Here is a 25,317-nt window from a genome sequence, read left to right as displayed (position 1 = left end):
ACCTCTGAATAACACTCAGACACTGGTTCGCGGATCAGGCTCTGGTTTATTTGCAGGGCAGGTACAGCGTTGGTAGAAAAAAGCTGAGAGTGACAGGAGCGCGCCGGTGCGGGGTTTAAATACCCCACGCCGGTCAGCGCCCCCTCGCTCACGGTCACGTCACCCCCCTTTGTCCAATACGTTGCCCTGCCGGTGGGTGAGGGTTTCCGGGATCGCCCATCATCAGGTTTCCCATTCCTCTGCTGATTGCTTTCAGCTGGGCGATCCCCGTGGTATTGCCGCTGATGGCTTGGGTGGCTCCGTGATCCGTTTAGCTATTGTTTGTTGGCCGTTAGTCATTGTGGGTTGATGGCTACTTATCTTGTACCCCTTCACCTATTTCCTTGTCATTGTCATGTGTGCCATTGCGCTGATGACTTTAGCTCAACGGCACTCATGACATACTGCCCCCTTTTCGAATAGTGTTCTCCCCCGGTTTTCTGGGTTTTCCCCGTGGAGCTGTCAAAACGCCACATTTTTTTTTTTTTTCAAAGTTCCCGCCGGAGTAGTTGTCGCCCCTCCCTTTGCTCCTCCCTCTACCACGTGCCTTCCCAGGGTGTGTCCATGGTACGCATGCTCGGGTCCTGACCTGGCGTGCGCATGCTCCAGCCACACCCTGTTTGTTTGGCTCAGTTCGGCGAGGAGAGAGGCGTGGCTGGTCGGGTGCTTCTCAGCTCCAGGTAGGGCCCTTCTTTTTCTTATTTAAAGTGCGTCGCCTTTGTTGTGTCTCCTGGGCGTTGCCCCCAGGTTGCCCTGTTGACTTGCTTGCCACTCCCCCGCGGCCGGGGGGCGGGGGGAGGGTGCTGGCGAACGTTTGTCACCACCCCGTGGGCCCGGGGCGGGGGGAGTGAGTCCCGGGGGGGGAAGGTCCACCCAAGTCGCGGGCTTGGGGGGGGCCCTTTCCCTTGGGGCACGGGAGGCGGGGGGGGCCTGCGGGGGGGGGGTTTGGTTTTGCTGACCTTGGTTGCGGTTTGTCGGGGTATGCCCGGTGAAATGCTCTGGTCAGGTCAGGCGCGTTAACGTTGTGCGCCGCCACCCATTCCGGGTGGGGGAAGTGTTTCCACCTGACCAGATAGTGTAGAGTTCCTCGTTGCTTGCGGGAGTCGAGAATGTCCCTTATCTCGAAGTGGTGTTGCCCGTCGATCATTACCGGTGCGGGCTGTGGCGTGCTTGGGTGCCATCGGGAGGTGGTTGCCGGTTTCAGGAGGCTGGTGTGGAACACCGGGTGGAGTCTCCGGAGGTTGTGTGGCAGGTCCAAGCGTATTGCTACCGGGTTCACTATTTGCGTGACTCGGAACGGCCCGATGTACTTAGGCCCCAGTTTTTTCGAGGGTTGGGTTGACTTTAGGAACTTGGTGGATAGATAGGCCATATCCCCCGCCTGGAACGTCGGTTGTTGGCACCGGTGCTTGTCGGCCTGCTCTTTGTAGGCAGCCTGTGCATCCTTCAGCGCCGCCGTGATTACTGGCCATGCTTCCGCGATCTTCCGTCCCCAGTCGCTAGCGTCCACCTGGGGTTCCGGGGGTTGAGGTAGCTCCGGTATGGGGACGAAGTCGCGCCCCGAGACTACTTCGAACGGAGTTTTCCCCGTGCTCGTGTGGACGGCGTTGTTGTATGCAACTTCGGCGAACGGGAGCAGTTCAGCCCAGTCGTCTTGGTGGTAGTTAGTATATGATCGTATAAATTGCTCTAAGGTGGCATTAAGAACCTCAGTGGCTCCGTCCGTCTGAGGGTGCCAAGCCGTAGATAGGGCCTGTTGGGTCCCCGTCAACTTCAGGAAGGCCCGCCAGAATTTGGAGGTGAACTGTGTGCCCCTGTCGGTCACCACACGTGCGGGACATCCGTGTAGCCTGTACACGTGGATGAGGAAGAGTTTGGCTAGCTGTTGTGAGGATGGGACCGACGTGCAGGGGATGAAGTGGGCCTGCTTTGAGAAGTAGTCCTTCACCACCCAAATGGCCGTTTTCTTCTGGCTGGGTGGGAGGTCCACTATAAAATCCATAGAGATTTCCTCCCATGGGCGGGAGGGTTCTGCCACCCGTTGCAATAGCCCCGCGGGTTTGCCTGGTGCCCGTTTGGCCCTAGCGCACGTTGGGCAGGACGCCACGTAGGTTTTTACGTCTCGCCTGAGCACGGGCCACCAGAATTGACGCCGTGTTAGGTGTAGGGTCTTGAGGAACCCAAAGTGTCCCGCTTGCTTGGCGTCGTGTGACCTATGCAAGATCGCCTGGCGTTGCGAGTCCGGGACGTAGATTCTGCCTTCCCCCCATGCCAGGTCTTGTGCCATCGTTACCTTGTCGGGGTTTGCCAGGAACCAGGGGTCGGTTTTGAGGGCGGCGGCGAGGTCCGTGCGCATTCCCCCTGGTAGTTGCGGTTGGCTTCTTTCCGTCGCCGGTTGTCCCGCCGTCGGCTGCGCCGTAGAGTCGAGCTGCCTCCGTGCGCCGCTTCGGGTGGTCACGGCCATCCCCAGTTGCGAGGCGGATAGGACCGTCCCAATGGTGTCTGGGGCGGGCTCTTCGTCTTGGGGCAGTCGGGAGAGGGCGTCGGCCAGGAAGTTCTTCTTGCCCGGCATGAACTTCAGCTGGAAATCAAAGCGGCTGAAGAATTGGGCCCATCGGACCTGTTTTGGGCTAAGGCGTCTAGGCGTTCGTAGGGCCTCGAGGTTCCGGTGGTCAGTCCAGACCTCGAATGGTTGGGTGGCTCCCTCGAGTAGGTGTCGCCATGTCTCTAGTGCCGATTTCACCGCGAAGGCTTCTTTCTCCCAGACGTGCCATCGCCTCTCTGTCTCGGAGAACTTCCTTGACAGGTAGGCGCATGGTTTCAGGAGTCCCGTGGGGTCTTTCTGTAGCAGGATGGCTCCCAGGGAGAAGTCTGAGGCGTCGGCTTGGACCACGAACGGCCGTTCTGGGTCCGGGTGCGCGAGGATTGGCTCCGTAGTGAACAGCGCTTTCAGCTTGTTGAATGCGGTCTGGCACGCGGGAGTCCAATTCAGCACTGTGCCTGGGTTCTTGGCGCGTCGGGTGTCCCCCACCCCTTTGGTTTTGAGGAGGTCCGTTAAGGGGAGGGCTATCTCAGCGAACCCCCGGGCGAATGACCTGTAGAAATTCGCGAATCCGAGGAAGCTCTGTAGTTGCCGTCTGTTGCGGGGCCGCTCCCAGTTTAGCACCGCTTCGACTTTTGCGGGGTCCATTTCGATGCCGTCCCCGGAGATTCGGTACCCCAGATAGTCTAGGCGCTCTTTGTGAAACTCGCACTTTGTAGGCTTTGCATAGAGCTGCGCCCTTCTGAGCTTGTCGAGGACTTGCCTGACTAGGGTTACATGTTCCTCGTGCGTTTTTGTGTAAATAAGGACGTCGTCGATGTAGACCAGGACCCCTTTGAACAGATGTTCATGCAGTACCTCATTGATGAGCTGCATGAACACCCCAGGGGCCCCCGCGAGTCCGAAGGGCAGTACCTTGTACTGGAAAGCGCCTAGGGGGCAGTTAAACGCCGTCTTCCATTCGTCCCCCTCCCTGATTCGGATGCGATAGTACGCCTCGCGAAGGTCCAATTTGGAAAAGACTTTGCCCGTGGACAGGTGGGCGAGCATGTCCTTCACCAGGGGTAAGGGGTATTTGTTGGACAGGGAAGCCGCGTTTAGGCCCCGGTAGTCGGTGCAGAGCTGTAGGGTCCCGTCTTTCTTCTCCCGGAATAAGACGGGGGCTCCGACCGGTGAGCATGCTGGCTCTATGAATCCCCTGTCTAGGTTTTTATCGATGAACTCCCGGAGGGTTGCCATCTCCTTCGGGGTCATCGAATAGATCTTTGGTCTAGGTAAGGGGACGTCGGGCAGTAGGTCGATCCGGCAATCCGTCTTGCGGTGGGGGGGTAGTTGGTCAGCTTCTGCCTCTCCGAAGACCTCGGAGAAGTCGGCGTATTGTTCTGGTAGGTCTGCTGTGGTAGCGGCGTTGTCTTGTGTGGTCGCCTCCGCTCGTCCTACCGTGGGGTTGCTTCTGCCCGCTGGAACTGGTGCTCGATACTCGCCGTCGCCGAATGTGAAGGTGCGGGTCTCCCAGTTGATCCGCGGGTTGTTTGTCGCGAGCCATGGCATCCCCAGGACTGCAATGGGCCGTCCGATGTGCGTGACTACGAACGATGTGCGCTCGGTGTGAGTGCCCATTTGCAGGGTGACCGGCTCGGTTTGTAGCGTGGCTGGTTTCCCTCCCGCTGTAGAGCCGTCCAGCTGGTGGAATGCCAGCGGCGTGGGGAGGGGGAAGCAGCGGAGGTCGAGTTTGGCAACTAGGTCGGGGTGGATGAGGTTTTTTGAGCACCCCGAGTCCACTAGTGCCGCGGCCGTGGTGGCTCCGTTGCCGGCAGAGAGTTGAATTGCTGCCAATATTACGGGGCTTTCGTCGTTTCGTTGAGGTGGTCCGCGTTGCTGTCCCACCGCCTGCCTCGCCACGCGTCTCAGGGCAAGCGGGGAGCATTTCCCGCCGGCTGGTCGGGGTCTGTATTGTCCTCTTCCCCCCAGTAAGCATCCCAGCCCTCTTCTGGTGTCGCTGTGGCCACGGTCATTCGGCGGTGAGGGGGCGGCCCCGGGTTGGGTGGTTTGGGGCTAATTTTCGGAGTGGGTTTGGGCGCGCTGGTCGGCGGTCGGTTGGCGAAGCAATCCGCCGTCTTGTGCCCTAATTTGCCACACCTCCCGCAGGGCTCCCGGTTGAACTTCTTTTTTGGGTATATGGGGCCGGCCATCCCCCCGTGTGGTGCGGGTACCTTTTTCCCGGCATAGTTTGTGTCTTCCGTGGTTGTCATGAGGAAGGTGCGGTGCGCATGTTCGGCTTTCCCCGCGAGGTGGATCCACCCGTGTAACGTTTCTGGGTCATCGCGGTAGAGGGCCCATTGGAGAACGTCGCGGTTGAGCCCCCTTTTGAACATTTCCAGCAGGGTGGTCTCGGACCAGTCGCTGACCTTCCCCGCGAGGGCTTTGAACTCCAGGGCGTAGTCAGGGACCGTGCGTGTGCCCTGTTTAAGTCTTTGGAGTGCGCTTTTCGCTCTTACTTTGGCTAGGGGGTCTTCGAAGTAGTTTTTCATCTCATTGATGAAAGCAGGGAAGGTGGCGAGGGCGGGGGAGCTGGACTCGTACAGTTGGACGTACCAGTCCGCCGCCCTGTCTTGGAGTTTGATCGCCACGGCGGCGATCTTGTCGGCCTCGGAGTCATAGGAGTGTCCGTGCCTCCCCATGAACTCCCTAGCGTTGGTCACGAAAAACGAGAGTTTTGTGGGGGTCCCATCGAAGAAGATGGGGAAGTCCTTTGGGGCCTGGGCGTTTTGTGCGGCCCCGCCTCTCGCTTCCCGGGGTGTGGTGTCGGCCGCCTGTGCCGTCTGCTGACCCTCCGCTGGCCCGTGTGGGTTCGGTGCTTCGCTCGGGGTGTGGGCTTGTGCGGGGACGTCGTTGGGTGGCGCGGGGGGCATAAGCGCCTGGAGCATGGTCCGGAGTTCCGTCAGTTGAGCCCGCATGGCCGCGAGTTCGGCTCGTGCCTCCTCGTCCACAGCCCGCGCCGCCGCTGGGGCCGGTTCCGTTGGCGCGTCCTCGGGGGTGGGTTGCCGGCGGGGTTCATCGTCCCTCTGCCGCGGGTCCGCTTCCTCCGCCGTCTGATGGGTGTCTCCGTCGTCCTCCTCCGTGTTGACCGCCGTGGGGCTGTCGCTCCACGCCCGTTGCTGGGGTGCGATGTGGGGCGCGGGGTCCTCCGCTGGTTTCGGAAGTCGTGCTGCTCCCTCCCGCGGTCGGGTTGCCTCCGTCGCCATCTCCCCTTGGGGTTGGAGCTGAGGCTCGGGTCGGGTGGGGTGGGCGTCCATGGCTCCGGGAGTCCGCGGTGCCTCTGGCCTTGGTCGGTCCTCCTCTGTCTCTTGCCGCGCGGCTCGCCCTCCTTGCCCACGCCGCTCCGGCCTCATCTTGCTGGTCTTCTCGCCGTCTACTCCTCCCGTGGCTCGTCGTCGTCCGGTGGGGCTCGGCGAGGCTGAGTTTATGACTCTCAGCTTTATGTCATGCGCTGCCTACCTCTGAATAACACTCAGACACTGGTTCGCGGATCAGGCTCTGGTTTATTTGCAGGGCAGGTACAGCGTTGGTAGAAAAAAGCTGAGAGTGACAGGAGCGCGCCGGTGCGGGGTTTAAATACCCCGCGCCGGTCAGCGCCCCCTCGCTCACGGTCACGTCACCCCCCTTTGTCCAATACGTTGCCCTGCCGGTGGGTGAGGGTTTCCGGGATCGCCCATCATCAGGTTTCCCATTCCTCTGCTGATTGCTTTCAGCTGGGCGATCCCCGTGGTATTGCCGCTGATGGCTTGGGTGGCTCCGTGATCCGTTTAGCTATTGTTTGTTGGCCGTTAGTCGTTGTGGGTTGATGGCTACTTATCTTGTACCCCTTCACCTATTTCCTTGTCATTGTCATGTGTGCCATTGCGCTGATGACTTTAGCTCAACGGCACTCATGACACATGTCTTATACAACTCTGTATGAAATATCACACTTTATAGAACACACATACCTCAACCTCTAGAACAGAACAGAACAGAACAATGTTCCAAAGGAATATTTGGCTAGCCATACTTGGATTGATTTAACATGTCTACTCTACCAAGAGATGCTGGTTCTGATCAATTAATGTCTTTCCCCCCAGATGCAAAGAAATGTAGTTTGACAAAGATGTGCTAAGCATTTTCTTCTTAAGAGTAGTCTAGTTCTTTGCAGAATTATAGTTCCCAGGATGTCTGAGGAGGAAGAGCCCCCTCCAAGTGTCCCCAAATTCTGGGCGCTTGCCATGTAACATTCCAGATAACCCCTTTTGCTCATGGGATACTGGCTTCCTAAAGACACTTGCATGTCTGCAGAACACAACTATGTTGGCTTCCTCAATAGAAAGGATTGTGGTAAGGCACATGGAGACCAACATGTGGAAATTAACATCCATACAGTGGTATGCATGCAGGTTTCCTGCCAACACTTGGCTTAGCACATAAGTGGCTGCTGGAAGTCAACATCATATGAGCAATATTGGCAGGAAGCAGGGTTTTTCTAGAGTGCTCACACATTGATTTAAGAATGTTTGAACAAGGCTATAAAATTACTTTTTAACCAGAACAGCTATATAATGCTGACTCGCCCATAGACCCTAAAATTATAATTCGGTATGCTCAAGATCAAGGATATGTGGCTGAATGAAAATTCAGATGAAGACAGATATACTCAAATATTGCCCTTTAACATTTTCTCAGCAAATAATTTAAAATTATATACAGACCAAATTCACAGTTCTTATAACAAGTGTTGTATGAATGTTTTCAAAATGTATTTGTTTTTCTACACAAGATACTTGCCTACTATATACATACTTTTTATATAACTGCATGTAACATGTGCCTTTTTTCTGTGCTCTGTGCAACTTTCTGATTACAACGCAATGTGTCCAAAATGCAACTTTCTCAAATATATCCTGAGAAGAAGAGAAAACCGTGGACTCCATTAACTGTTACAGTGGAGTCCACTTTTGTGAGTACTGGCTTTTTAATGGAAAAGAAATCTGTGTGGATTTCTTTTACATCCTAGTTCAGGGCTTCATTGATTCTGGACTAAAAAACAAGCATGCTTAATTAATGCTTACAAAAATGAAAGCTTTTATTGTAATTCTCACTGCAGAGTAACTCAATCACAAAACATATGACTGCAAGCTTTTATATCTCAGCATGTGCCATATCCTTATCAAAAGCAAATAGGCATACATTTGACAATAAAGCAGGATTGTGGAACCTTCATCAGCTCCAGGCCGCAGCAGCAGTGGCTGGAGATAACAGGAACTATAATTCAATAACATTTGGAGGGCTATAATTTCTTCACTCACCTGCAAGAAACCAATGTGTGCTTTCCAAAAACATGTGGACAATGTATATTTTTAAATGCAGCAACTTCGAAATTCAGTTACAGTGTGCATATTATTTCTTTCAGTAATGCTGTCATAAGTATGCAGCATTTTAATTCTGTTGTTTTATTCCAGTCTCTTTTCTTTTCTTTTCTTTCGGGGTGCCGACTTTTTTTGCATATTCTAGCGAAACTCTCAGAGTTCTAGACAGAGATAAAAAGGCAAAACAAACCTTCACTGTGCAGAAGGAAATATGAGAAATCCTAACATTGTTTTATTTAAATACATTGTTACATGAAGTTACAAGTAGTCCTTGTTTAGTGACCACAATTGGGACTGACAACTTGGTCTTTAAGCGAAACAGTCACTAAGTGAAAACTCATGTGACCACGACTGCGCTTATAATTTTTACTTCAGCTTTCCTTTGCTTTACAGCATCAGAAGGATACAACCCCAAATAGCCAGGTGAGCCCAAACAGTGGAGGAGGTTTCTGGAACTCGACTCACAAGGAAGCCTAAAAGGGCAAACCTTATAGCTCTTTTCAACCACTCCCCTGCCCTCTGGAATGCTCACCCTGGCGCTGGGATAATTAGCAAGAAGAGAATTAATGTTTCTATTTACATTCATTGGAGAGGAAGGGACTACAACAAAGTAACACAATGGGGAATATGCATAGAAAGGAATGTGCTGGTGCCAGCTATTTGCCGAGCTAGCCTTTTAGGAGACAAACAAAAGATTTTAGTGTGAAACTGATTAGGGTTTTGTCAGTTTCAGACAGAATCTGCAAACTGGCTAATTAAGGTCACAGAGCTAAGTTTCTTAACTTGTGGCTAGCATTTTTTAGGGACACCCAGCGCTGGGGAGAAAAACAGCTCAGGAAGAGATAGTTTGTTCAAGCAATCTTTCCTCTCTGCAAGGGAGGAAAAAAGGGGGGGAAAGGATCAGGCACAGGGCAACATGTACTAACTGACTGCAATGGTGAACACCTGACTGAAAGATGCTGTGAAGGTCGTAACTGTGGGCATTGGTTGCAAAGTTACTTTATCACCACCACTGTAACTGCAAATGGTTGCTGACTGAGGAGTCTCAAAAGGAGAATTACCTGTACATGAACATCTATCATTTGTGATTTCCAAATACCATTCTGAAGTTGAAGCTCTGATCTAAGCAACGTAAGAGACCAAGAATTCAGTGCAAATACCCAATATGCACGGCCTGATCTACATGAACTTTCCTAAAAAATGACAGAACTAATTTCCAGCTGAACAGATCTGTACTCTTCCTGTGAGGTACTTCTAAATGGGTAGGGGGGAAATGCATTTGTTTTATTCACTGTGTTTCTCTTTTTTATATCTAGTAATTTTATTAAACATTACAATTGAAAAGATGAAAACTAATATAAACTTGAAAAAAGAAAAAATAGAAAGTACAGAAAAGAAAAAAAGAAAAAGAATAGAAAAGAAAAATAATACCATAAAGAAAAAGAAAATATATTAAAAAATGACTTCATCACAAGTATAAACAATTTTAGTGACTTATCGCCTTCTCTTAAAATACAACAAAAGATCTCTTCTTCCCATATCGCCTCCCTTATCTATAAACAAATCCTTAAAACCTCATCATTCAGTTCTGATCAGCAAAAGTCCATTAGGGGTTACCAGAGATAACAGCATATCTATTTTAACTCTGATCAAATAAACCAACTTTATATTCCTTCTTTTTACTTTTAACGATCTTGATATTTAGTCCCTTCAAATAATGTCCTAGAACTTAATTTCTTTTCATTTTTTCTTTGTCCCTTCTCACAAAATTCTTCAAAACTTTAACAAGTCTCTTTTGTAAATCCAGTATAGGAAGGTTATCCAAGTCACTTTTTTGGTTTGTTATTTGTATATCCCTTTTAATTATTAAGACATCAGCTGGTTTCATTTGTACATCTAGTGTGGCATCTTCCTCCATATCATTCTTGTAGCCTGTCATTTTTAAAATCCACATTCAGATCAGTCTCAGTCTTGACCGGTAAACCTTGTTCCTCTTCCATAACATCTTTTAAACACAGGTGATCTATAATGGCAGACACTCTTAAAATTAACTTCTGGGTCCATTGTTCACAAATATCCTCCAATACGTCCAATGTTAAAGTCCCTCTTTTGAGGGAGATGGGCGGTGATTAAATTTGATAAATAAATAAATAAATTTTGCTCTATTCTGTATTAGTAAGTCAAATTTAAGTGTTCTTCTCCTTTAATTGTAAACTTTAGTTCCTTCTGGTTCCCTCTAGTGTCCAACCTTCGAAGTCCCATCCTATTTTTTTTTTTTTAAGAATTCAAATGAACAGCATTTTCCCATTGGAAGGATGCTTATAATTAATTTCAAAATCTTATTTCAAATCTATCCGGACCCTTGTAACTTTCAAAATCAATGTTCTAATCACCCTTTTGCTGTTTATTCCAAAAAGAGAATCTTGTAAAGTCCTTAAACTTGTATTTAAAACTTCTTTCACTAAGGACTGAAGGAAACACCTGGTGCTGTAAAAACTTTGTCATTCCAAAGTTTCCTAATAGCTGAAAAGCAGTTAACAAGCAATTTCCAAAAGTGATTACAAAAGGAAGTATGCGGACTTCATGTCCTTTCAAAGGCACTGACCATAGTTGGGGCAAAGATGGCATTCCCTCATCTCCCAGAGCTCTAAACCTACTGGAGAATGCTGTCTTGCAATCTCCTTGTGAGGAGCAACTTGTGGGTGATCCCAGGTCCTCTCCTTGTCCAGAGAGGAATCACAAACAGCCAGTCCGCTTGCCCACTCTTCATTCTGCTGCAGTTGTCAGCTCCACTCTTAGCAGGGCCATCTTCAGTTCACCATTTCTTCCTGGAAGTCCCTATTCAATGTGTTTCTCAAGGCTTCGCTTGTGCCACTATTTTATTTATTTATTTATTTATTTATTTTCTATCCCGCCTTTATAATTTTTATAAATAACTCACTATGCAGAGAAGTCACCCAAAGTAACTCATCAGATCAAATATCAACCCAATTTCCATAATTATTGTTTCAGTTGCATTCAGTCTTCTACCCTTCCTACTTCCATGATGAAGCAAAATCCCAGTGTTCAGAATACCACTGGGAACACTAAGAGTTTTCACCTGAAAAGATGATTACAATCATCAAACTACCAAAGCCCAGAATCTGTGGATGAAAAATAAAAACTGGAGAAAGGATTAGAGAGTAGAAGAAAAAGCAGTTATTTTACTGGGTTTGCAATTGACCTAATCAGATGAGTTTCTATCAAAAGATGGCGTATCATTCCTTTTAAACATTTTTAAATAGTTGTATTATCACAGCTCTAACAGTGAATTCTACACTTGGCTCACCAATTTTGCAAATAGTTCCATTATTCACTAACTCTGTACCAGCTATTTCTTCATCATCAAACTAAGCAGTTTTAAAATGCTAAGAGCAGTATTTTTCGAAGAACGTTTTTGCTGAAGTATCTGCTCCAGCACTACCACTCCAAATGTTGTAACAACTGATCATATGTACCCTCTCCCTTTCATCATAGAATCTAACCAAATAAATTTAATATGAAATTTATGTGGGATTCCATTATCACTTTAATCAGTCTACTAGCCTGGGATTATAGATTACATATGTACAGGCCTACACACACCCACAGAGTTTCTCAGTTTGTCAGAAATTCCCTGCCCAGAAAGATGATGATGATGGGTAGGGCAGTAGAGAACTTCTAGTAAAGGTGGAATAGAATAGATAACTAATTTGCTTTCTGATAAAAGATAATTTATAACTGGTCATAATCACCCATCATAATAGCAGTCATTTTGGAGGAATGCACACAAAAGAGTCCCTCCTTTGGGGGAGATGGGCGGTAGCAAAATTTGAATAAATGAATAATAAACTTTCTCCGAACTTTACATAAGGGTCCACCAGCCCAGAAGAATGATTGTCCCTGATGCAAGGAGACTACATGAGAAGTTGAGAAGAGATACCTTTTTTCCTAGTCTGATACAGAGTAAGAAATAGTATAACAGTAGTAGGAGACTGATGCCCTTCTCACCAGATGCCACCAAAATGGAAAAGTCAACAGAGTAGACTGGAATAGCAACCCACAGACCCACAGCTGAAGTAAAAGCCTGGAGGAGGCTATCATGGGAAACCACTGGGCTGACTACTGGTTTTATTTTTCTAGCACAGGATGCCTTAAATTATAAGTGGAAGTGGTTTAAATGCAAGCTCGCCTTAAGGAACTCTGCTATCCATGGGGGGTAGGTGGGAGCACGGGTTTCTTCAAGAACACATACCTAAAGGAAGCACATTACAAAAGCCAGAAATAACCCCTAAGATGACTGTCTCTATTAGCTATTTTTAATGAAATCTGCACATTTTCCCCTTAATTAATAACCCTCTGCTAATAGCATTTTCTTGAGTAGTTAGGAAAGGTAATGACATCCAAGGGGAGTGCACATGTCTGATGAGGCCATGCAAAAGAGGCTCGTCTTAATTAAATTTTGTTCAGCAGCAAGCTGGTTTTTCCTTTTCACAACACGGTGTGCGGATTTCAAACACCGGGTAGCTGTTTCATCAAAGTAAACAGCTGGTGAGGGAGTTGGGAATGTCTGATTAAAAGTAAACAGCTGGGAGGGGATTGGGAATGTCTCATTAAAAGCCAAAATTGACTTTTAAGGCTCTAGAGTAACCAAGGTGCTGCCCCCTTTTTTCAAAAAAAAGAAAATGCTAGCAAAACTGCACAAAAATCATCCTGAACATTGAGAAATGTCAGAATGGTATGCAAGGGTCAGAGTGCAAAAAAACATCATTTACTTGCACAAATTATATATACTCTGCCAAAACAGACCATTTTTAGGGCTGCAGCAATTAAATGATGCCAGTGTTTCTGAAAATTATGGCAGTTACTGAGATTTTGTCTTTCCATGCAGAAATGTACTGTAGACCATCATCAGAAAGCTAAGATTAAGGTTATTCAGCCCTAGGAGACCGGTAATTTATTTTAAATTAACAACAATGTATAGACACAACAATTTTGCTGTTGTTGTTTTATATTTACTGGCACCTGACATTTCCTATCTATGTTGACAAAAGAAAGTTAACAAAAAGTGGAAAGGCCAAGAAGACTGTTTCAAGATCAGATTCTTACTTGCCTGTACTATGACTGAACAGGGATGGCAATTTAATTGCTGTTTTTTCCTTCTTATCATGTGCTTTTAGAATGCATCTATTCTTGTTTTACACAGTTTGGTTTAATTTTGTTCTGTTGCAGTGTTATAACTTTTGGTGTACCATTTTGATTTGAAGAGCCAGATTCTGAGTTTTCCTTCAAATCGAAAAGCAGAACAAACCCCCAAAACAGATAGTAAGTCAGAAAAAGATGAGATAGGAGACCATTGGTGCTTATTTCAGTCTGATGTTCAGGGATCTGAAGGATGCAAAAAGAAGGGATATCTTTATAGGAAGGAGGAGGAAATGTAGGATTGGGAAAGTGTATATTAAATTCCAGTGGTAGCAACTATAACGGGTCACAGTTAAAGTAGATCAGTGAGAAAATGCACAGAGCATAAATTCAAATTCAAATTCAAAACAAGAAAATAAATGTTGGGCTTGAATCTGCACACAAACCAGACCATTCCTGATCCTAACAACTATGCAAGTTTAGTCAAAATAAAAAAGAGAATTACTTCTTTCTTTAGCCTTTTGGTTCGAGAGTGGGATGAAAGATGAAAGTGTGATATACATTACCTTAAGGTCCTGCAAGAAAGGTATAAATCTAACAAATTCATCAAAAGGCTTTTGCCTTTTCCTCATTTGTAGGATAGGTTTTTTTCCCCCTCCTAGAAACAAAAACGATGGGGAAACATCAGGAAAAGAGAGGAGGTGACAGATGGAGGCCAATGACACTTGGATCTTGCATGCAATTCTGGGAATGTGGCAACTGAAAATTTCTACCCAAGGTTTGCTTGACTTGGATCATCCAAATTCTCCTCTGGCTATAAACAATATGGAGATGCTATAAATGTGAAATTAATCCAGTTCAGAGAAAACAATGAATCTGGGGGAACAAAATGGTGGATTTGATCAAAATGGAGCAGTGCATCATAGTTGATTCTACAGTACAAAGGCTGGGCAGTGTTGCAGTCTCTGTTCTGAAAATGTGCTTCAGGGCACATACAGGGGTGCAAATGTGCCTGTCTGCAACTCATTTAAAGCAGCTGCTTTTCTTGGGATCCCATAGCAGCTGTTGAGGGCATCTGTACTATCTGAGGAGAAGATGCAGCTGCTTTAAAGAGTTACAGGTAAGTGCTATGCTTCTGACCTGACCGCCTTTGAAATACTTTTTCCAAATTATTTCAGAAATGCTACACAGCTGTAATAGCTGGTACACACTACGTGCTTTCACATGCCCCCTGCAGAGTGGGGCATTAAACTGTAGAAGAATTAGACTTTGCCTTACCGTTACATGTATAATCAATTCTGTTTCATTGTTTAAAATGTTTGATCAATTACTGTTTTAATCTTTTGTACATTACTCTGGTTTCCTTTGGGAGGAACCAGATCACTGAAAAGCACCAGCACTGAAATATGTATACATATAAAACAAATCATTCATTACATTTTTCTACCTAGAATGCCCAAAGCAAATATCAAGATTCTTACCAATACACTATTTATTTTTCTCCACTCTAAAAAATCAAACAACAGTAAAATCCTTGCTGAATGTAATAACAGACCTTGGAGAACTATTCATTTTCTTTTAAACAATTTCCTTTCCATTTTCCCTCTTTAATAAATCCATCTATATTCCAGAGCCTGCACCACAGTCCTTTTCTTTCATAATACAGTGATCAGTTGGCATATGGTTTAACATACGTATTTTTATTTTCTTTGCCATCTGACTCCATACTGACTCTCAATTTAGTATTGTTCACATGTTTGGTTTATAAACGGGAGGCAGGAGCATAGCCCACAAATTTCCAAGCTGTGCTCTATTATCTACTGATGCAATATCATGAGGAATTCACAAGAGATCCAATCAAAGAATAAGCTGATATCAAAATTCAACCTGGAGACAAGCAGAAATGTATACAACCCTGTCCATGACCTTGTAAAAACTGGTACACACTATGGGCTTTCACGTGTCCCCTGCCCCCTTACTCCATACTTAATAATTTACATGCAGTGAAAAAGACATTACCTCCTCTTGAAAAAAGAATGAGGAAATAGCAGAACTCAAGGACATGTCACCTGAGCTGAGATAATCACCTCCTCTCAGCCTTTGTATATTTAGAAGTTTAAAATTCCAGCCATGGAATCACCATGATTGCTCCACTGTGTACAGTATTCAAGAGCCAGTTTGGTGTAGTGGCGAAGGCACCAGGCTAGAAACCAGGAGACCGGGAGTTCTAGTCCCGCCTTAGGCACAAAGCCAGCTGGGTGACCTTGGGCCAGTCCTTCCCTCTCAGCCCTAGGAAGGAGGCAATGGCAAACCATTTCTGAAAAATCTTGCCAAGAAAACTGCAGGGACTTGTCCAGGCAGTCTCCGAGAATCGGACATGATTGAATAGATTAAAAAAAAATGCAGTATTCACCTCATGCTTCCAGATGTATAAGAAGATAATTCCTATTGGCCCCAGAAAAACTAGCAGTACCAGTGCAAGATGGTAGATGAAGTTCAAAACATCTGGAAAGCATAGGTTGCCTATCACTGTCCTGGAGAAACAGAAGAAATGGAGCTGAGCTGAGCTTCACCTATTCAATCTAGAAAAGCTAAGCAGGATTGGATATGGTTTATACTTGTCTGACAGAACACCAGGACATCCCAAAGCTGTAAGCCAGACTATTTTTTAAGATTAGAAGGCAATGACAATAAAACAATGTGGCCATGGCTATGAAGTCACGAACAGTCAAACTCAACTTGAAAGAGATTTTACCTTTATTAATAGCAACAAGGAAAGGCTATCAGTCTGTAAAGAAAATAAATTAATGGTGTGCAGAAACTTAGGATACTCATATCTACTGAATTCCTGAAAAGATGGTTCACCATCTCTTAAGGATATAAAAAGAGCCCTGATGGATCAGAAAAAAAGGCATAGGCAGCCTATAATTTTGTTCCCTTGGTGGTCAGACAGATGCCCCAAAGCAGGTCATGAAAATAGCTTCCCTTGCTTATACATAATTTTTATCAATATCCTGAGCAGCCCTGCCTTTTTTATAGATTTTTCTGAATTTTTCTTTTAAAAGTATCATAGTAACGAAGTGGAATACAAAATCATTTTTTGATGGCCTGGCTACTGAACACATATTCATCTCAATTAAATAATTAACAGACTTTATAATGTGCATAATGGCAGGGCTGGTTCTGGTGAAGCGTTAATGCAACACTGCTTTAAAGCCAGATATTCTTCATTTCTGCTTCTCATGACTTGCTTTTTAAAGGCACTGTTTTCAGATTCAGCTCTCAGTCTGTTCAATGGAGCTTACAGAAACACTGTAAGATTGAATGAGACGTTTTTAAAAATACTTATACTTACATTGTCAAAATAACTTCATGGTACAATATTTATGGTGTATAGAGTGATGAAGATGCAGAAGGTGAAAATACATACATACATACATACATATGAGAAGAAGAAGGTGGGAAACAAGTCCACCACGTAAATTTTTTACATGAGAGCGTTACATGCCAGTCGCTTTTTAAAAAGCATATTGCAGTTTACAGAGAAAACTGGAACTCTATTAACAAGGCCTTTTTTCATCTTAAAAGACTAAACAGGGTAGTTAGGAATAGAAATAGGAATGGAGATCCATTTAAAGCAACACAGCTATGGAAAACTTTCTTCCAGTGGTACAGGATGTGGAACTTCCTGTTCAAGGAAGAAAGAAAAACTTTCGTTACTCGCTTCGATAAGAATATCTTAACAAATGCCCAGCACAATGTTAAGAGAGCAGTCTAAGGTTTATAGTACTGGGGAGAGAAAAAAAAAAAAGAAGCAAAATGTCCTTCTCTCATTGACCCATTCACAATAGAAAGGCTACAGGAAAGAGATTCAGGGTTCGTTGTGGGTTTGATGTCTTATTGCTCAGTAGCTGGCCTCTGCTAGAAATGAAATGTAGGAGATGTGAGAGAAAAATGATAATTAGTGGGGATGAGGAAGAGAAGAGACATGGGACAACAAATCTTCCTCCTTCGGGAATAATGCTCAGACACATTTTGATAAAGAAAAAAGAGGAAGAAGCATTTTAAAGGGATCAGTGCCATTTTGCTGCGTCTTGAAAGCAAAGGAAGTTTTGCAGTGCATGGAGAAGCTGGATTTACCCAAACTTTTTTTTTTAATCGTATGGCATAGCAGTTTGGTGTTCATGCTGCTTTTTCTTGCTGGGAAATCCTTGTGAGGTCCAGCAGCCAGATGTGTGGACTATTTAGCCGTGACAAGTCACGTTGCCCGGGTGCACCACAAGGAGGCTAGTCTACATTGCTACATTTACCCAAACTGATCTGTGGAGTAATAGATGACAGAACTGGGGTTAAAATAAAGCATTTGAACAATGAATTTCTAGTTCTACCACTCTATCATCTTTTTTGTTTCTTTCTTTCTTTGTTTCCTTCGTTTTGTTTGAAACATGAGTTCTCTTGAGTATCGTCTGGGTGTACCTTGAAAACCTTTTTGGCACTCCCACAGTTGATCTAACTCAGGAGTGCATAACCTGTGGTCCCTCAAAAATGCTTGGGTGAATATTTCCAATGTACCACAAACTGAACTTTTGAATGGGAACAGACAGAAATTATGTATCACCTGGGAAATAATCATGCAGTACTGACTACATTTTATTAGGTTGATTTTTGAGCAAATTCAAGATGTCAATTTAATTTGATGAAATTGCTTTTGCCTTGGCATGTCTGAAAATACAGCTAGGGCAGGCCACTCAAGGACCAAGCAAGGCCCTCAGTCTGAAAAAAGTGTGCATTCCTAGTCTGAACTGATTTTTTTAAATCTAGAAATCATATATTTAATTCATTAGAAGGCTTCCTGAGCAAATCAGGACGCATTCTTTGTCTAAGACAGTGTTTCTCAACTTTGGCAACTTTAAGATGTGTGGACTTCAACTTCCAGAATTCCCCAGCCAGAAAGACTGGCTGGGGAATTCTGGGAGTTGAAGTCCACACATCATAAAGTTGCCAAGGTTGAGAAACCCTGGTCTAAGAGAAACAGACCATAATTCTATGCCCATAGAGCTGTTTTAAATCCAATGAGTTCAGTGGTCTTTAATCTCACAACTCTGGATTGCACCCATAACAAGGCACTCTCATCAGCTTTGCTCAGAGAAATAGGTATCTGGTTTCATTCAATGCCAAGGTTGCCAAGTCTGTTTATTGCAAGAAAATCTGAGTTTGAAGCTTTACCTAGTTTCAGAACCAATTTTTGAAATTCAAAACAAGGGTTGCAATGCCAGATTGTGGCTGGTACATAACAATGACTGGTGTGTGGTTGGTATGTAACCGTGCTGGTTTGCTTATTTGTTTTTTAATGGTACTCTAGCTTATTTTTAACTCCCCAATCAGATGTGAAGCCTTTGGCAAGGGAACATTGTTGTTTTTATCCCCTTAAAAGCCTGACTGCCATTTCCTGCTAGGAAAAGTGCACAAGCAAGCCAGTTTGTCCTGTATACAGTATGTGTGTGTGTCCATGTGTGCATTTGTCTAGTTGGTCTGCTTTCTTGGCATTGGCATCTCTGTTGGCAGTTATCCCAGAAAGTAAGATAGCTCTGCATCCAGTAATTAACACAATGCAACATTTAGACCAGGCTGGCATGATGGATTTCCTTTCTTTCTACCACAGTAAACCATCATGGGAATTCATACAACCTAATACATACCACACAAGTATGCAGAAAGTTATAGTCTCTGTGAGCATTCAGAGTCAAATTAACAAGGAGTTGAAGCAGATTTGTAAGGCTGGTGTCCTCCAGATGTTTTAGAGATGACAACTTCAAGAATTCCTAACCAGCATAGCCAAAGGCTATATTGGCTACAGACTTCTTGCAGCTGCTGCTCCAGTACAGTTAGAGGGCACCACCTTGAGAAAACCTGATTTAAAATGTCTTGATGACCAGGGCATGCATGCAACCTCTGGCCTCCAATGTTCCTATAAGCCTGATGATTCTGCAAGCATTAACTTCTGAGAGCAAAGGTCTACAATAAGTTCATAAGCACATTCAGCTGAGCATGTTTATATGCCTCCCTGTTATCTGAAGCCACGCCTGCCTGCCTGCCTGCTTAATATATTTTGATATTTTTGTATCAGCAGAATGGGAAACATCGTATCAGATAAAAACAATAACCCATAGAACTTAAAGGAAAAGCAATATTAAAATACTAAAATAACATGAAAGCAGTTCAAAATAGCTAGCCTTGCCTTATTGTTACTAGGCCATGCTAAATACACAGTGAGAAAGAGCTGGAATGCATGAGGCAATAGCCAGAACATCTGTCTGTATCAACACAGCCTATGATGAAGAATGCTTTGACCTGTAATTTAGAAACATCTGAAGAGCCACATGTTGTCCAGCCATGATTTATAGTTATTTTCCTCTGGTTCTCATTTTCACTTTTGCTCGCTGATTTTCATTCTCCAGCTTGAAGTGTCTGATAGAGCTCCCCCCGTTCACATAATAACCATGCCAACCCTCAGCCTGGAGCAGGCCAACAGAGCCTTCAGAACTAGCCCGTGAAGAATTCTCATTGGCTTTAGCCCCTTTCTGCTGAGTTATGAACACAACGAGAGCAGGATAATACTGGTTAACTGAAGAATGTCTCATTGCATGGACCTAATTCTTATTTCAACAACTTACAGCATTTCAAATAAGCTTACACGGACAGCAGCTGATCCCTCTCTGTATGAAGCTATTCTGTAGGGCTACGGAAGGCATTTGTAAGAGTGCTGTTCTCATGACCAAAGCAGTCCTTCTTGAAGCACCAAGTTATCTACCTCCTACAGCAGGCTTGATATGGTTGCTTTGAGGCTTTCCCAGGTCACATCTGGAAGGGTGTCTGCAACCCTGGTTTGACTGGGGATACACACATACAGTTCAGATATGGTGCCCACAATTTCTTGGTGGAAAAAAAGGACAAACCTGAAAAAGGGGCAAATCTGAAAGAGGTTCCTAAGGATAAAAAAGAGTAATTGTTTCTGTTTATAACTTTGCTTTACAAAAGAAAATTCAGGAGCAAAACCAAAAACACTTTACAAAAATGCATATTCTAACAAAAATATCTAAGGGCAAACAGTATATGTAAATTTATTTTTAAAAGATAATTTCCATGTTTTTCACATGAATGTGAAAGACTGTGCCTTAACTGGTACTATTTGTATGGTAAAACTTAAATGACCAAAATAAAGGACAAAAGTGAGTTTTTGATAAATAAACCTGAAGGATAGCTTTCTATAATAAAGGACGTATGGCCACTGTAAGTATACATAAAGAATTTTGGAAAACCCTCCAAACAGCCGTGCTCAGCCTTGCACTTCAGTCAAGCCAATGTGATTTGCTTTTACACAACCCTAATATCTGGCTTTGAGTCCTATGTTTGACTGAAGAAAACACCCAATCTTACTTTGTGACTAACTCCTGCTTAGAAAGGCTGAAGGCTACTTGTAAAGTAGATTAACTCAAAATTGTCCTGCTATTCAATTCCCTTCTCTCCAGCCTTGGCCAATCATCCTGCCGGCATCTCAGCCTTCACAAAAATCTACCTTCTATTCTTTTTGGTGTTCTCCATGGCTCTAATCATATCAATTCAATCGATTCATTCCCTATGGCAGCTTTCCTTCCCCTTCTGTATGGCCAGAGCTAAGTAAGCCTATTTCTCCTTTGTAGCTGCATTTCCCTCCTTGCTTGTTTTGCAGTGCAAGGCCTTTAACCCTATTGCTGCTCCTCAAATTTAGCAAAATGCTGTAATTTGAAGGGTTTCTACTGTGTTAAGCTATCTGAGAATGTTTGAGAGCAGTAGTAGAGTCGTCTTAAGAGTAGTTCCTTCTCTAGCCATCTTACTCAGTTCTACAGACAGGTATCTTGTTCAACCCACTGTAAATATAATAGAGATAGGTCAAGAGGATTAAGTATGTTGAGACTAGACAAAGGCAAATAAGCAGAAGTACATTATCTGTCACTGAATGTTAAGGTATTTTCTTATTAGTGCATGGCTCTTTAAAATAAAAGGTCTGGATCATCTTTTCCCCACTCAGGTAAAAGCAAGCTGTGTCACTGAAATTTAACTAAATGCAGTTTTGAAACAAAAAGTGGTAAATATGTCAAAACACTGTCACTTATATCAGCTGAGAAGTCAAACACTGCAGCCTAGCCAAATTGCTTTTCCTTTACCAAAGAGGATGGTAATCATAGAGAGTGATTCGTTCATACTTCATAAATATTATAATCAGGAAATCTGATCCACCTCAAAGAGTTCAGTATTGCAGAACGACATATTTTTGCATCTAATCCAAATTGCAATTCTGATCATTCAGAACGCAGTTCTCTGAGTGGAATCAAGGAACTAGCAAACATCTGAACTATGTTGGTTTGGCTAATTAATGTGCTCCTGCAATGCACTAGATCTTGATAGTTCAGCTAGGGCACTTCCATGTTGCTGCAGCAATCATTCTCTAAGCCCTCAAAAGCAATTTGAGACACCCCTGGTGGTCTTCACTTCTGTTGAGGTCAAATCACAAAGTGTACCACAAGCAATGTTCCCTCTAATTAACAAATAGGTGATTTCAGAGAACATCATTCAGCTAATCTCTGGCTCCAGAGCTATCTCCAGTACTGGAGTAACAAAAGATCTTTCACCCCTGCTTCACCCCAATATTGCCTCCATATTTGCCAATACAAATATCTGTATGCATTTGTCTGGCAATTTGCAAAAGAATCTGGGCGATCGCTCTAAGGAAAGCCTTGCATAGAATTCAGGGAAATGTAAAGAAAAGTACTGAAATCTTGCATAGACTTTCTGGCTACCATCTGCTATTTCTCTGTTGCATTGGCCCCTGAAACATGTGAAGGTTGCATGCTGGCAGTTGTGACATCAGGGGCTTTTCTCAATGCCTCTAACAATGGTTGCATGCTGCTAAAGCAGCTAAAGAGGGAGATGCATTCTAAACAATGCATTCATACAAGCTGTAGCCTTTGTTAGGAGGAGGAGGAGAGGGAACTTGAGAAATAGGATGAGACAAGAGTTGCTACCAACAGGAAAACTGAGATTTCAAATGCAGTGAAACCACATTTTGCCTTTCAAAACTAGATTTCTGCACAGCCATAATATCAACTTTATTTATTTATTTATTTATTTATTTGTCAAATTTTTATCACTGTCCATCTCCCCCTCACGGAGGGACTCTGGGCTGTTCACAACAAAAACAATTAACATTCAAACAATTATAAATACAATAAATACCTAAAAGTAAAAATGAGATAAAATCCAGATGGCTGAGAGTTCTCTAGCAGTCCGAGAGTATAACGAACCCCTTTAAAATCATTCTATGGCACTAGCCATCCCCAGGAGTGGCTAGTCCCCTTCCTGTTCCAGGCCTGCTGGCACAACCGGGTTTTTAATTTTTCACGGAGGTCCAGGAGCGAGGGGGCCTGTCTCACCTCCGGGGGAAGAATGGAGTGGACCCAGAAGCAAACTGCAACCCAGTGCAGCTCACACAGTAAAGGTGTTATATGTGCAAACCTTGGAACACCACTTCCTTTATGATAGCTGTAGTTAAAAATCCTACACAAGCCAGCAGATTAACTCATCTGTCTAATGGACAGGTTAAGGTTGGTTGTGAGCTGCCCAGAGTCACTGAGTTTCAGGCAGCATACAAGATGATGATGATGATGATGATGATGATTTCTACCGCTTTACTTTCCACAGTGCTTTGAATTAAGCCTAATTTACACTTCTATTCCATATAGAACAGACATGATCCTCATGTGTTTTGTTTTGTTTTATTACTTCCATGGTTCTTGAGGCATTGCACCTGGCTCTGTCCCTCACCTTTACCCCAGTTAGCAGTTGATCATCTCAATAGTAGATTAATCTAAGAGATGGTAACATGTACAAGATCACTGAATGAGAGTTTGAATCCAGGTCTCTCCTCTCCTAGTCTGAAATCCTATTGTCATGTTCATCGTTCCAATGGTTTGAATACATCGTAACGTTTCACATGTCACTCTCCTGTTCTGTGTCTGTCATTTGCGGGGAGGGGAATTTCAGCCGTGCCAGGCTGTAATCTCCTTGCTGTTCTGCAGGAATGTATGTTTGGGTTATGACATGTATTCAAGGTTGCTTTCCCAGGCCGATGTGTGACGGTTGCCAACACCTGGGAGGGGGTGGTTGCTATGGTGGGGCGAGGGGCGGGATTGGGTTTGAAGCGAGGGTATTTAGTTTGTATTTCGCGCGCTTTGGCTCATTCTCAGCTTTCTCTGTAGTTCCCATACATTTCCTAATAAATCAGATTTCATTTAGCAACCTCTTGTGAGTCTGAGTATTTGGACTAGGCAACCATTACACCTATTTACCCGATGACTCTAGAGTAGCAGTATGCACACAACGTACTCCAGAAATCTTAACTACAACTCCCATTAGCCCTGACTACCAAGCATACTTATGTGACTTGAGGAATTTCTACTCCAAACCATCTGGAAGATAGCAAATGACCTCCCTTTACACTAGCATAATAACAATGGAATGACCTTTGAGAAAACGTAAACAAGAATTTTACCCTAGTGGTTTTCAATGTTATTTTTAGCAAAGGACCTAGCCATTAAATTGTTTTTGGGAACCCACTTTCCTGTTGCTAAATTCAAACTGTAACTTCTTTAACAACTTGTGTGGGCAGCATTGTTCCTCTTTGAAAGATGTTCCAAAGAGATGTGTGGCAAAGCTGTTGAAAGCAGGTGGATATTAAAAAAAAAATGCAATTTCAGAAAGCAATGCCACTCTGGAAAACTATAATATCCAGAAAGGCATTCGTCTGAAATACATTTATACATCTGTTAAGTCAAGGCTTTTTTTTAATGAAGTAAAACCTAATGCATAATGCTAAACCCCAATGGCTTACAAGCCTCAGTGGTGTGGCCCAGTAATGTTATCCTTTCTGAGACAATAAGAATGACAGCAATGGCATTCAGGAGCTATGTGTCCTCCCTACCATTGAACAATGGTATATCTTAGAAAAATAATTTCAGGTATGTGGGCCATCTGTAAATGATGTATTTATTTTATGGTCACTTACATGAAGATCTAAGCTCCAACCCTTTGAAGGAACCTCACTGCATGAGAATTGTCTGACCATCTTTGTATGAGTCATAGTCCTGGTGTTTCTTCCAGCAGCACTTGCTGGAAATGGGGAGAAAATGTAGAAGAACAATAAGCCTTCAGAGGAGGCTGTCTGTTAAGTTTTTATATGAGTCACTGTTTTCAGCTTTTTTTTTTACCCTACCAAGCGGAAACAAGGCAAGGACCTCTTGCTTTCTCTCACTCTGGTGTTAATCCCAGGGAGCATAACACAGTGAAACATGCCTCCAATTTTAATCCAGAACAGGGTGTGTTCTACAGCTATTGCAGTTTGGTGAAATGCCATTTTAGAATATGTCAAAAGCTATGGGTAAAGCAACAGCAGCTGGTGCAGTTATTTAAGATCGCCTTTTGGAAGAAAATCCTGAGAACAACAATATATCTATATTCCTTTCCAGTTGTTACTTTTATCATTCAAGGCTCATGTTACATTTTTAAAGGCAAAGTGTAATCATTTAATCTTCAAAATCCCCAGTCAGTTCTTAATATAGTTATTTCAATATCTTCTATGGTAAAGCGCCGGGAAAGCAAACCGCTACAGTAAATGCCTTTACAATCCATGGAATGGAATATATACAGCAAGGGGGAGGGTCTCCAGAAACAAATCAATATGCAAGATTATGCCAGATGCAGGCATCGTATTGCTACATCAGCATCCATCACATCCAGAACCAATGTTTGCCTACAACCAGTTACTAAAATGGTGGGATGAAATTTGAGCAAATTGTTTACTGTTATTGGCATCAGCCATCTTAAAAAGTAACCATAAAGGAATTTATTTCAATTTTAATTGTCAGATATATCATTCCTTCTCTACAGGAATCTACAGACTATAGCTTTATTGCTATCAAGATACGACCTTTTGGTTCTAGCACCATCATAGACAAAGTTAGCTTAAAGCTACACAAAATGACAGCTGCCCTATTTTTCCTTTTACCTCATAAATCCAGTTCTCTCTAAGACTAATCAAAATGGTGAGAAGGAGTCTATTGATTGAAGGAAAAACTCTAAATA

The 25,317-nt window shown here is 44.1% G+C and overlaps 1 protein-coding gene across 2 annotated transcripts in view; it reads left to right on the top strand.

Moving 5' to 3' along the window:
- PALMD (palmdelphin) overlaps positions 1-25,317 on the top strand; it is a 69,789-nt gene that overhangs the window by 8,472 nt on the left and 36,000 nt on the right. Inside the window, exon 2 of one of the 2 annotated variants that reach the window (XM_063298268.1) lies at positions 13,231-13,323. The exons of the other annotated variant lie outside the window; for it this stretch is intronic. The gene's annotated coding sequence lies outside the window, so the exon portion shown is untranslated. The remainder of the gene's footprint in view (positions 1-13,230; positions 13,324-25,317) is intronic. 2 annotated transcript variants of the gene reach the window in all.

The sequence above is a fragment of the Candoia aspera genome, chromosome 3 (genome assembly GCF_035149785.1).
Source record: "Candoia aspera isolate rCanAsp1 chromosome 3, rCanAsp1.hap2, whole genome shotgun sequence".
NCBI lineage: Eukaryota > Metazoa > Chordata > Lepidosauria > Squamata > Boidae > Candoia > Candoia aspera.
Note: the sequence above shows the minus strand (reverse complement) of the source record. Positions and strands in the feature narration are given on the sequence as shown.